Source organism: Peromyscus eremicus, chromosome 1, assembly GCF_949786415.1.
Source record: "Peromyscus eremicus chromosome 1, PerEre_H2_v1, whole genome shotgun sequence".
Lineage (NCBI taxonomy): Eukaryota > Metazoa > Chordata > Mammalia > Rodentia > Cricetidae > Peromyscus > Peromyscus eremicus.
In genome coordinates, this window is record NC_081416.1 from 29,794,254 (window position 1) to 29,806,342 (window position 12,089).

The window sequence follows — 12,089 nt, forward strand, 5'->3', positions numbered from 1 at the left end:
AAACTTTATATCTGTGGGGTTTCCAGACTCAGCAGTTAAAAATACAGGACACCGAGTTTCAATTGGATTTCAAGTAAGTAACAAAATGTTAGTATAAGTATGTAGCATTTGGTATCTGATAACCTTGATAGTGGGATGGGGATGATGTATGGGACTTCTGTGGAGAATTAAGATTTTCTGTTTCTTGCACACACACAATACTTGATCTTATGCTTTGTCTGGTACAGCTTGACAATCATTGGCTGAACAGATGGAGTGCTGTATGTACAGCCAATACGTGCTGAGTGATGATCGATTTAAGATCCCAGCTTCTTTTGACTCACTCCATTTTGATCACTGCAAAACAGTAGTTTTCAGTGCAGCTAAATCCCCTCCACCTTCTCAGAGGACATAAAGCAATGTCTGGATATATTTTTGGCTGTTACAGTGAGCAGGGTTATTACTGGCATCTAGTTGGTTGAGGCCATGGATGCTGCTAAATGTCCTGTGATGGACAGGGGAGCTCATTACAACAGCGTGTCGTCTGGTCTAAATGTCCAGAGTTAAGGCTGAGAAGCCTTGGTCTAGATTGGAGTACACAGTATTTAGCCACTATTCTATCAAATGATTCCAGGACTCTTGTTATCTCATTCTTCAAGATGTCAAATGGAGAGAGAGTATGTGTATACTACCCTTTACACTGAACAAGACTTGATGGCAGAAATTCAATATACTCCTTCAATCTCTTACAAGGGAAGTGTAGAAAAAGTGCCAGCCCTCAACTGCTACAGTTCTCAAGGCAGCATGGCCTAGTTATGAAGAGTTTGTTCCGGAACTATAAAATCCAGGTGATGGTATCATGTAACCCTCCCTTCCTTTAGCGCTGGCGCTATCTGGGACTCATTTATAAATACTAGTTGGAGAAGACAGTATGTGCCTATCATTTTGTCTAGTACCAGGACTGCTCTGGTGCTTGTACTAGAAGGAAGCTGATTGCTAAACACAATTGTCACAATAAATTGAACAATATTTTATGTTTTTATTATGCTCACCTGTAATTGCCTATAACACTTTTACAGACCTATATTTGTATTAAAGATCTCATTAATTTTCATGATGCCCATGAAAGCAAAGAGGGGGTGGATTACAACATTCTCATTTTAAGAGGCAAGAATTGAACCTGCCTGGAGTTACTTTAAAAGCCAGGAGTGAAGTGGTGGTTTTGATAGGGGTACCATATCTACCATCCTGGGCAGCACACTGTAGATGCCATCTATTCATTTGACCCTTGTTAGTGAGGTGTCTCAGTTACATTTCTATTGCCATGACAAAACACCATGACCATGGCAGCTTGTAAAAGAAAGCATTTAATCGAGGACTTACAATGAAAGGGCTGGAGTCCATGACCTTAGTGGCAGGAGCAGGGCGGTAGGCAGGCCGTCACGGTGCTGGGGTAGTAGCTGGGAGTTTACTGATTCACAGACAGGAAGCCGAGAGGGAGAAGTAGAGGGAGAGGGAGAGAGGCATCACTAACCGGGAATAGCACAGTCTTACCCCAGTGACACACTTCCTACAATAAGATCACACCTCCTAATCCTTTCCAAACAGTCCCACTAACTGAGGACCAATTCAAACATATATGAGTCCATGGGGGCCATTCTCATTCGAACCATCACACCCGTCATAAAGGTCTAATTTGAAAATCCCTTTAAAATATACATGTGAGATTGAAAAGGTTGCTAATTAGGGAGGGATAACATAACAAAGACATTTCCTTTTTTTGTATTTATCCTTTTTATGCCAAATTGCAGCACAGAGAAATAAAAATAGAAAAAAAGAATATTAAGTTATGGTTTAGCAACTATTTACTAAGGGATATTCAGTGTCAATTCATTTGCTAGATACACAAAAAGATCAGAGATAATACATAACCATCATATGGCATTTAATATGTAGGGAAAGGTATTTTGTGTATAAGGAGAAATTGGGCTACATCCTTTATCTACCCAAGTATGGTCAAAGAATCCCAGTTTTTCTTGACCAACAGAAGAAGTCAAGCACCAGTGAAGTCAGGAATCTTAGGCGGAGGCACAGGAATGAACTCAGAGAGCAGATTTTTCACATATCTACTCCTTAGGGCAAATACTTGGAAGGAGCCTTGTCATAGGCAGCTGATTCTCCACCCACAGCATTGGTTTTGAACCCAGGTTGTAGGTTGGCCAGATGTATTTAAAGGGATGAGGAGGCTGTTAAGCCTTGCTCCCGCTGCTCAGGCTGTGTGGCTCTGGATTCTTCCACAGAGACACATTTCCATGGCTACACACTGAAGCCTCCTGGATTGTGGAGCATGGTGTGAAGTTTGAATACCATCTACTAAGTGGTGGCTACTACTTACAGGTCAATGGGATAAAACTCTATTTTCTGCTTAGATAATTAATCATTAGAAATGATCAACTTTGAAGTGGTGACATGTACGTCGCAGTATTTGCTCTTGGTTTTATTTTAGCAAAGACAGACTGACTTGGTGGTGATTCATTTTTGTTAGCTGTTGCAGAAATATCGATTCTAGTTCATGTACTCGAGAAACCTAAACTTTTAAAATTAATGTTTCTTGTCATGATTTTGATAAGAAATGGTGTTCGGATTCTTTTCTCTCTTAATGAGATTTATTATTTATGTATGATTGCTTGCCTTCCTGAATGCTTGGTGCTCTGTGCAGCCAGGAGAGGGCACCGGATCCCTTGGAGCTGGAATTACAGTTGGTTGACCGTTGCAAGGTGGGGTGCTGGGAACTGAACTAGTGTCCTCTTCAAGAACAGCAAGTACTCTGACCTGCTGAGCTATCTCTCCAACCTCCTGCTAAGGTTCTTCAGCACTCAGTGGTCTAGAAAGGGAGCATTTTCACCTCTATTAAATATTTTTTGGTGTAAAAAGTGACTTAAAGACTACAACTAAATTTAATTTAAAAAGATATTGACTCTGAAGTATCTCTTATGACATACAATTCAGAATTTGCTTTAAACGCTGTGGTTCCTCTTCAGATTACCTCCCCACCCAATTTATTTACAGCTATGTTCAGTATAGTGTCTTTACATGTGCTTTTTCTAAGAACTATTTCTTGAAATTGAAGCGGAAATACTTTTATACTCTTCCCTTTTCACATGCTATGCATCACCCTAAAATTACACACAGAAAAATCCTGTTTGGTTTTTACTTTTTTCTACAAAAACATTTCAAAGATACAGTGAAAAAAGGAAAAACCTAAACTAACCCTGTATTGACCTTGACACACAAGTAACTGTCACTGTTCTGCAGACTTTAATTCATCTTTACGAGGCGAGTGCGTGCGTGCGTGTGTGTGTGTGTGTGTGTGTGTGTGTGTGTGTGTATACACACATGTGTGCGCGGGTGGGGTGGGGGTGGATTTTACAGTCTAGATTCCTTGACCTACCATACAGCAGTGCTTACTCTGACCTGGGTTACAGCAGGTGCAAAGTAGCACTGCAAGCGGCCAGTGGCTGTCCAGCACTTACACGTCAGACAACAGCAAGCCTTTTATGTGCAAACTGATGTAAATACCCAGTGGGGCTACTATGACTCTCAGGCAATCCCTTGCTCTTGTTTGACACTCCAAATTGAACTGCCCGTTGTCCCTTAAAAGCATCATGCGACAAACGCACCCTTTCTTAATCTCCCTGGGAAGTGCAGTAGCATAGTGTCCTCGGGTGAAGGGGCCAGAGATGCAGGAGAGGACAAGACCTTCAGTGCCCGCGCAGGAGCAGGCTGCATTTTGAGTCCGTTTTTCCAGTGTGTTTGAGGGCAGAGCACGCTAAGTTCTCAGCGTGTTACATGAAAATGGGTCTCCAGGGCTTAGGGAAAGCGGCCATTTGATTCACCTTGAGTGCTTGTTAACCAGATTTCAGGAAGCGTTTCTGATTCCGTAGGTCTAGGTGTGGCAGTGAATGTGCCGTTCTAATGAATTCTCGGGTGGGTGATGAGGTTGCGAGTCCAGAGATTTCAGGGAGCCCAAGGGACTAACAGCATTACCATCGAACCTGACCAGCAGCAGGGGACATGCATGGAGGAGAGCGACGGCGGTCCTGACGTCTTCCGCCACCACCTCCATCCTCCGTCGCCGGGAATGGGTCAGAACAGGCAAGCAGCGGGAGCGGTGCCGGCGCTTTAGGAACGGGAACTCCTCTTCCAACTTCCGCCCCTGGGGAAAAGCAGAAGCCGTCAGCCCCAGGAGAGCTGCTCTCCAGTTCGCAGCCTTTAGGTTCTGGCTCCGGAGACAGTCCGTCCTCCTGGCGATCGAGGGCCAGCGCAGCGGCACCCACCCTGCAGCCCGGGCAGAGGCAGGTGAGGGCGGGGACCCGGGCCTGGTGGGGAGGCGGCTGGGTTGAGTCCCACCGGATCCCGGACTGTTCCTCGCCGGCGGCCCCGCAGGGCGGAAGATGGCTGCCCCGGAGAGCGGCGGACAGTCACGTGTCACGCAGGCAGGGCCGCTGCTGGTCCCCACTCCCCCACCCCCGCCCCCAGACCAGACCCTGCGGGCCGCGCATCCAGGACGAGCTATGTCCCCGCAGCACGCGCCGGCGGGCCCAGAAGGCCGGGTGCCCCGGAAGGCTGCTGCTGTTCCTGCCGCGCGATCCGGGTCCCGGTACTGGGTTCGGCTGTGCGAGCAGGAGGAAATCTGCCGGCGACCCGCACCCCCGTGGGGCCATTGGGCATGCGCAGTGCTCCGGCTCTGGTGCGGCGCTCTCCAGGTTTTCGCCGCAGCTCCGAGCGGCGGCGGGAGGTGGGGCCCGGCCGGACTCGGCGGCCCGGTGCTCCGAGACTGTTAGGAGACCGCCTGGGCCTCTGAGCTGCCTGGCGCTGCGTGATTTAGGAAGCCGGCAGACCCCCCGATTTTCTGGGAAGATGGGAGTGTAAGGATTAGAGCTTTGGGAAATGTTCCGAAGAGTTTGAAGACCATCCATTTTAAATGATCAATTACAGTCACAGGTGTCGCAGCTCTTGGGCTTGGTGGGGAATAAAATCCCAGTGTAGTTCGCAAACTGGTGTCCCCGATGGTGGTTTCTCGAAGGCTGAGTTTGAGTCCCCAGCTCTCTGGCCGGCTCTCGCCGCACACATCTCAGGCTGACCCCCTAATTGGGCTTCTGATCCCGAAGGATGAAACCCACCATCTGGGCCCTTCTCGTCTTCGGAGGAAGCGCCCCCTCTCTCCGGTTCTCGTTTCTTGAAAAGGAAAAGGACCCAACCCCCCCCCCCCCCCCAGCACACCCCACGGCTCGCTGTCCTGCGAGACTCCGCTGGGTCCCCGGTTGAGCGTCCACGGTCCCCGCCCCCCCGGCCGCCGGGAACACCCGGAGGAACGGACCGGCGTCGCGCGGGAAGCCGACCCGGCTCCGCCGCGGACTGGGCATGCTCGGCAGCCGGAGGCTCCAAGTCAGAAGCCTTCTCGCCAGCTCCGCAGCGGCCGGGGCAGCGGCGGCGGGCTGCCGGCTGGACAGGAGCGAGGAGGGCCGGTCCGGTCGGGCTGCTCGTCCCGGGAGCTTAGCGCTTGGGCGGGAGAGCGCGATCGGTTGCAGAGCCCGCACGCCGCCGCTCTGCCCCGGATTTCGTTCCGCGGCGGGGAGCTCGGCGCGTGGAAAAGAATTCCGGCGGCTGCGACGACTCGCGTGCAAGTGAGTCCGCGGGGCGGGGGCGGAGGGCCGGCCTCCGGGTCGCGGGCGGCTGGATCTGACCCGAGTCTCGCGGGCCGGGCCTGACCTCGGCGGACGGCAGGCGGGCAGCCGGGGCGAGGGGGCGTGAGCGCAGCCCGCGCGGTGTCGCGCGCGTACCTGGCGGGCGGTCCCCCCCCCCCCCGCGGCCGCTCGTGGGGGTGGGCGCGGGGGAGCGCTCTGGCGGCCGCGATCCCGGCTCCGAGGGGGCGGGCCGCCGGCGGGGCTCCCCCGCCAACTTGGGCGGGGAAGAAGGCGGAGGCGTCAGTGGGCACCTTTCCGAGGTGCTGCGTGCGGGCGCTGGAAGGCTGCCTGGTGTCACATTGGGGCGAGCGGACGGTGGCGGGGCCCGAGAGCCCAGAGCCGAGGACCTCTCCAGCGGCAGCCAGCCGGAGGTCCCGCAGTATTCCGGGGTGGACCCCCCAAAATCGCAGCCCCACCCCCACAGCCCGGGCGGCGGAGTGACAGTTGGTATCTCCTGGTCTGATCGCAGCCGGCTAGGCGCCCGCGGCTTTGGGATTCCCTTCAGCACGGCCCCTCGATGACCCCCAACGACATAACAGGTGGGACCCCCCTTTTCGGAGGAGCGAGCCCCTCCTCCCCAGGCGGCGTAACAGCCCCCGGCTCGCGGCTGCTCTGAGACCCCGTGTGTCCCCGCCGCGTGGGGGTGTTAAAGGGTAAGGCCTGCAGGGGCGTCCGCGGAGCTCTGGTCTCGGTTTGCTTAGCGAATGAGGGGTCTGCGTGATCGTAGGCGACTTGTCAAGGGCACCTCAGCGGCAGCAGTTGCTGCCTCTGCCCGCGTCTTAACCCACACTCGGGCTATCTTCCTGCGGTGGTCCCGGTGCCCTGGTCCAGCTAACGGATTCATCCTGGCACGTTCTGGTTAACGCTTGATCCCTTTTGACTGTCGCGAGTCACAGTCAGGGTGAAGGATGTTGTGGTCCTGGGGAGCGGAGAGAATCCGGGCAGGTGCTTCTCGGATGTTTCATTTCACCTTCAGACAGGACAGAGTTCAGCGGTGCACACTTATACCAAAACAGAAGGCTGGTTTCTGACAGGAAGTTTATTTTCTGTGTTCTGAGGCCTGCCTACTGTCATAGCTCACCCGAAATTTACCGTCCTCAGATTGGGGATGTTTCTGGTTGGCTATCTGGTTGTGGAAGTGGTGAATGCCTATCAGGCTGTGCTGTCAACTCCCCATGCCTTCTGGCCTGGGGGCTGAACATCAGCAGGGGTGGGGGCTGAGAGAGCAGAAAAGAGTGGGATTGATGAGGTAGGGTCCTGGTGGAAGTTGCCTTGGGTTTGGGGGGGGGCAGTTTGGGTCTGTGAGGCAGGGGAGAGGAGGTCCGGGTGTTTCATTGGTCAGTGATAGGTGTCCAAGGAAGAAGCCAGCCAGGGTTGGGTGACGATGTGGTCAGTTTTGTTTTTTGTTTTTTTTTTAAAGGGAAGCCCAGGGATGTTTGGTGATTCAGCAGGTGGCAGGTTTCCAGCTCTGAAGCCTTGCCTTGAAGGAGCAAGCAGGCAAGGAGGCTGCAGAGCCGGTTCCCGCTGTTGGCCGGCTGTGGGGAAACCTCCAGGAGTGGGCTTCTAATGCACAGCAGATCTCTTTCCTGGTCTGCTTGCTGTTTCCTTCCGGATGCCCTGGTCCTTTGGGTTTCCTTAGTGATCCTCCTAAACTATAGAGCACATTTTAAAGCCTCTCCATCACAGACCTGCTGGGTAGCAGGAGGTGGCCATCACTACCTTGCAGTTTAGGTGGTTCTACAGAGAGAGCCCCCCTTCTGTTTCTGCTGCAGAGACCAGCCATTTTTATTGTTAGTAAATAGATATTTTTCTGCCGCTTGTCACTGACATTGAACTACTTCATTTATCAGAGAACTTAAAAAAAACCCTACTAATTCAAGATATTGATTAAGTTTTTAAAGGCACACATTTGTTTAAAGTATCTTACTAACTGGAGAACTCTAGAGTCTTGCATAATGTCTGATCTGTCTGTAGTATTCAGGAAATGCTTATTCATATTTAAAAACATTTTTCATAATAGAAGAGCATTAGTATTTACCACATTCCTCATCATTTTTGTCTGTAAATGGGATTCTCTCCTGGCACCAATTTTAGAATAAAGAATGCACAACAATGCCTATGAATTATATATGTTGGACGATTAAAGACCTTTGTGTGATTTCCCAAGATGCAATTGCCTTGTGTTGACCATAAACATCAGTTTTATGTCAAGAACTCAATACTTGTTCACATTTTCATTTTCAACTTGTGGCAGGTACTTCTCTTGAGCTAGAGTAAAGGGTATTTTTTGGGGATAGCTCATAAAAAACACGAAGGAGGACTCTTAATACCAGTAGCCACCAGCTGTTTTGAACTAAAATGTGCTCCTGGCACATATCATATGCTCTCTGATTGGTAAGACCGAATTTCCTACAAAGCGCTTTAGGTTCCCTAACTTCGTGTCCTCCAGTGATAAGCGCTGCTGTAGAAAAGGCGAAATCTGCTCAAGTGCCGAGGAAACAATTCTTCTGTGGGGACAGGACAGATTATAGGTGGCTGTGTCTTTGCCTGTTTTGGATGGCACTATGTTTTTATATATATATAAGAACTTGTTGGTATGCCTGGTTTTTAAAGATTTGGGCTTATTGGTCAAAACTCTTCATCAGGAATATAAATGCGCGCGCGCGCGCGCGCGCGCGCGAGAGAGAGAGAGAGAGAGAGAGAGAGAGAGAGAGAGAGAGAAAGAGAGAGAGAGAGAGAGAGAGAGAGAGAAAACACAGATGCTTATGTATCGTTCCCTTCTACATCCGAAGAGCTGTGCCACCAAGTTTATCACCTTAGTTCGGGTACCCGATAAAACCCATCATGGTTGGATCAGTTCAGTGTGGTGTGAGGACGGGGAACGAATGAAGGGCAGGCCCTGTGGGCAGGGGAGTGTTTGGTTTTGCGACTGTGGCTGGAACTTCTGGTTTCAGTCAAACCAAATTGAGTGGCTGGTGAAGAGGTGTGGCTCAGTGTCTGCTAGGAAGCTTTGTCCCCTCAGAGTCTTGTCTCAACATATAGACAGAGCACACACAGGTGTAGACGGAAATATTGAGATACACACACACACACACACACACACACACACACACAATCTACAGATAGAGACACGGAAGGGAAGGGAGACAGATAACATGTAGACACATGCCCTTTTGCCAAAAGCCAAGATGAACCCCACTTTCTTTTTAATCTGTCAAAGGGAAAACTGGGCCTCAATGGAATGCTGGAGTCCAGGGCTTTGAATTACCCCATGCTTGTATTTGAGCAAGAATTCCTTCTGTTGTCAGTGGCCTGCTAGACATCCTTTAATGATCCAAGGTGATTTTTTCCTCCCAAGCTCTTAAACGTGATCAGTTCTTGTCATCTCTGTCCCTCTCCACTGCCTCTGCTGCCAGGCCAGTTGACTCTCATGTATTGGATGAGTTTGTTTGTTTTTGTTTTTGTTTTTCGTGGATGGGGGATGGATGTTTGTTAAAGATGTGTTACTTGATTTGTTGTCTTCAATTTGTACAAATGGTGCTGAGGCTGCAGATCAGTGGTGGATCAGTGGTAGAGTGCGTAAGCATGCACAGGGTCCTGGGTTCCATCTGGAGTTCCTCCAAAAACATTTATCTTGGAAACATTCCAACATTTCATGAGAGTTGACGGAATTTCTTTCAGTGTTTTATTAGGTAGTTTTGTGTGAGTGTGGGTTTAGCTTATATGTATGCACTCGTACATACACATGTACTGTCTTAGGGTTTCTATTGCTGTGAAGAGACCATGGCAACTCTTATAAAGGAAACATTTAATTGGGTGGCTTACAACTTCAGAGGTTTAGTCCATTATCATCGTGGTGGGATATAGTGCCATGCAGACAGACATGGTGCTGGAGAAGGAGATGAGAGTGGAGAAGGAGCAACATCTTAATCCCACAGGCAACAGGAAGTGAAATATCTCACTAGATGTAGTTTGAGCATAGGAGACCTCAAAGCCCACCCCCACAATGACACACTTCTTTCAGAAGGCAACACCTCCTGATAGTGCCCCTTCCTATGAGCTTTTGGGGGCCAGTTACATTCAAACGACAACACACACTCATATGTTTATATGCACGTGTGTGCGCGCTTGCATGCTAGTGATGGGTGCTTAACTCATCTCGATCCTGTGCGTTCTCTTACTGATCTCTGTGAGAGGATCTCTAGGGGTAGTGGTTTTGGAAGCATGCTCCCTGCCAGTGATGCAGATTTGAGGCCACCTGAATCAGAAACCCTGGAGCAGAAGCTGCTAATCTGTGTTTTAATGTGCCTAACCTGGAGATTCTGACGCAAGGGAATATTTGAGAACTGTTGCTGTAGGGGCCCGGCCCTGAGAGGCTGAGAAATGAAGTACCAGTGTGCTCTGAGTTACTTTCAGAGCTGCTGAGCTGGTGTACACTTCCAAGCTGGTTACAGGGATGCCACCCTGCATCCTTATTAGTGTTGGACATTAACCAGCTCTATAATTTACCAGTGTTTTGTGGCTAGATAATGAGCTCTCATTGTTTTAATGTGGATTTATGTGATTCTTAATGAATTGGAGGCATTCCTTATATTATTTAGTTGTTATACAGTTTCTTGGACCAATGGCCCATTTGCTCTTCTGTTCCTCCCCTCTTACTCTCTTTCCCCTCCCCCACATTTGTGTTTCTTTCCCTCCTTCTATTTTGTGAGACAGTTTTTCTAAACCATCGATTAAACAAGGCATTCTTTCATTATTTTGGTGAGGCAGTTTTGATTGTATATCATGTTTCCGCATACACAGGAGACTTTGTCAATTTATCAAGAGTTATAATTTATGTAGATAAATCAATTTAAAATGTGTACTTTACTTTTGACAATGTAGCTATCTTGAAACCCACACAGTGAAGATACTGAACATTTCTGTCACCCCCAAACTTTCCTTGGGCCCATTTTGTAGTTAGACCTTTCCTGTTACACCCAGACTTGTGTAATCACTATAGCTCGCCTTTCTAGAGTTTTATATAAATGTCCATACTGGATGATACTTGATTGTGTTTGGTTCCTGTCACTAAACATACTGGCTTATAATTTTTTCAAAATTGTGACACGGTATTTAAAATATCTTCTTTTGAACTATGCCACAAGATATAGAACATAAGCCTTCCAGGCAATCATTTTTGTATAATTCAATAGTGTGATGTTCATGTTGGACAAGCATCAACATGATCCCTCTCTAGAATGTCATCACCCTACACCAAACCCTGTTCCCCTTAAGCTCCCCCTATTAATTTTGAGGTGCCTCACAGGGTCTGGTATTTTGTTCTTAGTTCTTTTCCAGTCTTCTGTTTCTGCACCAAACCCTTATTTTTTCCTTAGAGCTTTGCACCATGTTTGATGTGGTGGGATAGGACTCTCTTGTTCTTAGATGTTGGCTTGATCTTTGCTCTTCCATGTACATTTTGGAATGCTTTTTAAGTTCTCAGTAAAGTCTAGGAAATGTGATTGGCATTGCTTGGTTACAGTGTCATGGAGGGAATTGACATCATTTCTATTTTGATATTTTGATACTATTTTGATGCTATCATGGTCATTGCCATCCCATCTTGAAAAAATAACTTTTAAATAAAGTTTCCAATTTTCTCCCTTATGGTAACATTTTTTTCTCATTATGGTGCTGGAAGGTCAGTTCAGGGCTGTATACATGCTAAACACATGCTGTACTGCTGAGCTACACTTCCAGCCAGTGGGAACTTTTTTAGGTCATATGTTTAGGCAGAGTTGAAGTTTGGATGTTGTATTATTAACAGTTGTTTTTCTGTTGTGACCAAACACCCGAGAGAAGCAATTTAAGAGCAGAGACATAATTGCATTCATGGTCCCTAAGCATTCAGTCTGTGGTTGTGTGGCCTCATGGAGGCAGCATGTGGAGAAGACTCTCATCATGGTGGGTAACAGAGAGCTACCAGGATGGGTTCAGGGACAAGATACCCCAAGGACTTTTTCCAGCTGTGGACAGTCACCCAAAGTTTTCAAAAGCTTCTATAATAGCAACGCCAGCAGGGGACCTAGCCTTTCACAATGTGCCTGTGGCAGACATTACATATTAAACCGCAATTGTTCCTACCTCATGGGTGTAGATGGAGTAAGGGCTTTGGGGACAGGTCTTTAACAGTCTCTTCATTTTTTCCAGACTTGAGTGACATTGGTCAATCTTTTCCTCCTTTCCATTTCACTGCCCCAAGCTCCTCCTTCCTCAAGCCTGGATAAGCAAAGCGCACCTCCTCTGTGAGGCTCTGGAGGTACCCTGAGTGTAGATCTGGAAACATAGCTGTTGCTCAGGGAGTGCTGATGTCATAGCCCG

The 12,089-nt window shown here is 48.6% G+C and overlaps 1 protein-coding gene across 5 annotated transcripts in view; it reads left to right on the top strand.

The window, feature by feature from the left end:
• Window positions 1-4,222: 4,222 nt before the first annotated feature.
• Sgms1 (sphingomyelin synthase 1) overlaps window positions 4,223-12,089 on the top strand; it is a 267,072-nt gene continuing 259,205 nt past the window's right edge. For 2 of the 5 annotated variants that reach the window (XM_059258958.1, XM_059258972.1), the window contains exon 1: window positions 4,223-4,338. The gene's annotated coding sequence lies outside the window, so the exon portion shown is untranslated. Of the gene's footprint in view, window positions 4,339-5,533; window positions 5,667-5,865; window positions 6,266-12,089 lie in introns of those variants that run through there. The other 3 variants (XM_059258951.1, XM_059258966.1, XM_059258956.1) reach the window with 2 other exon arrangements.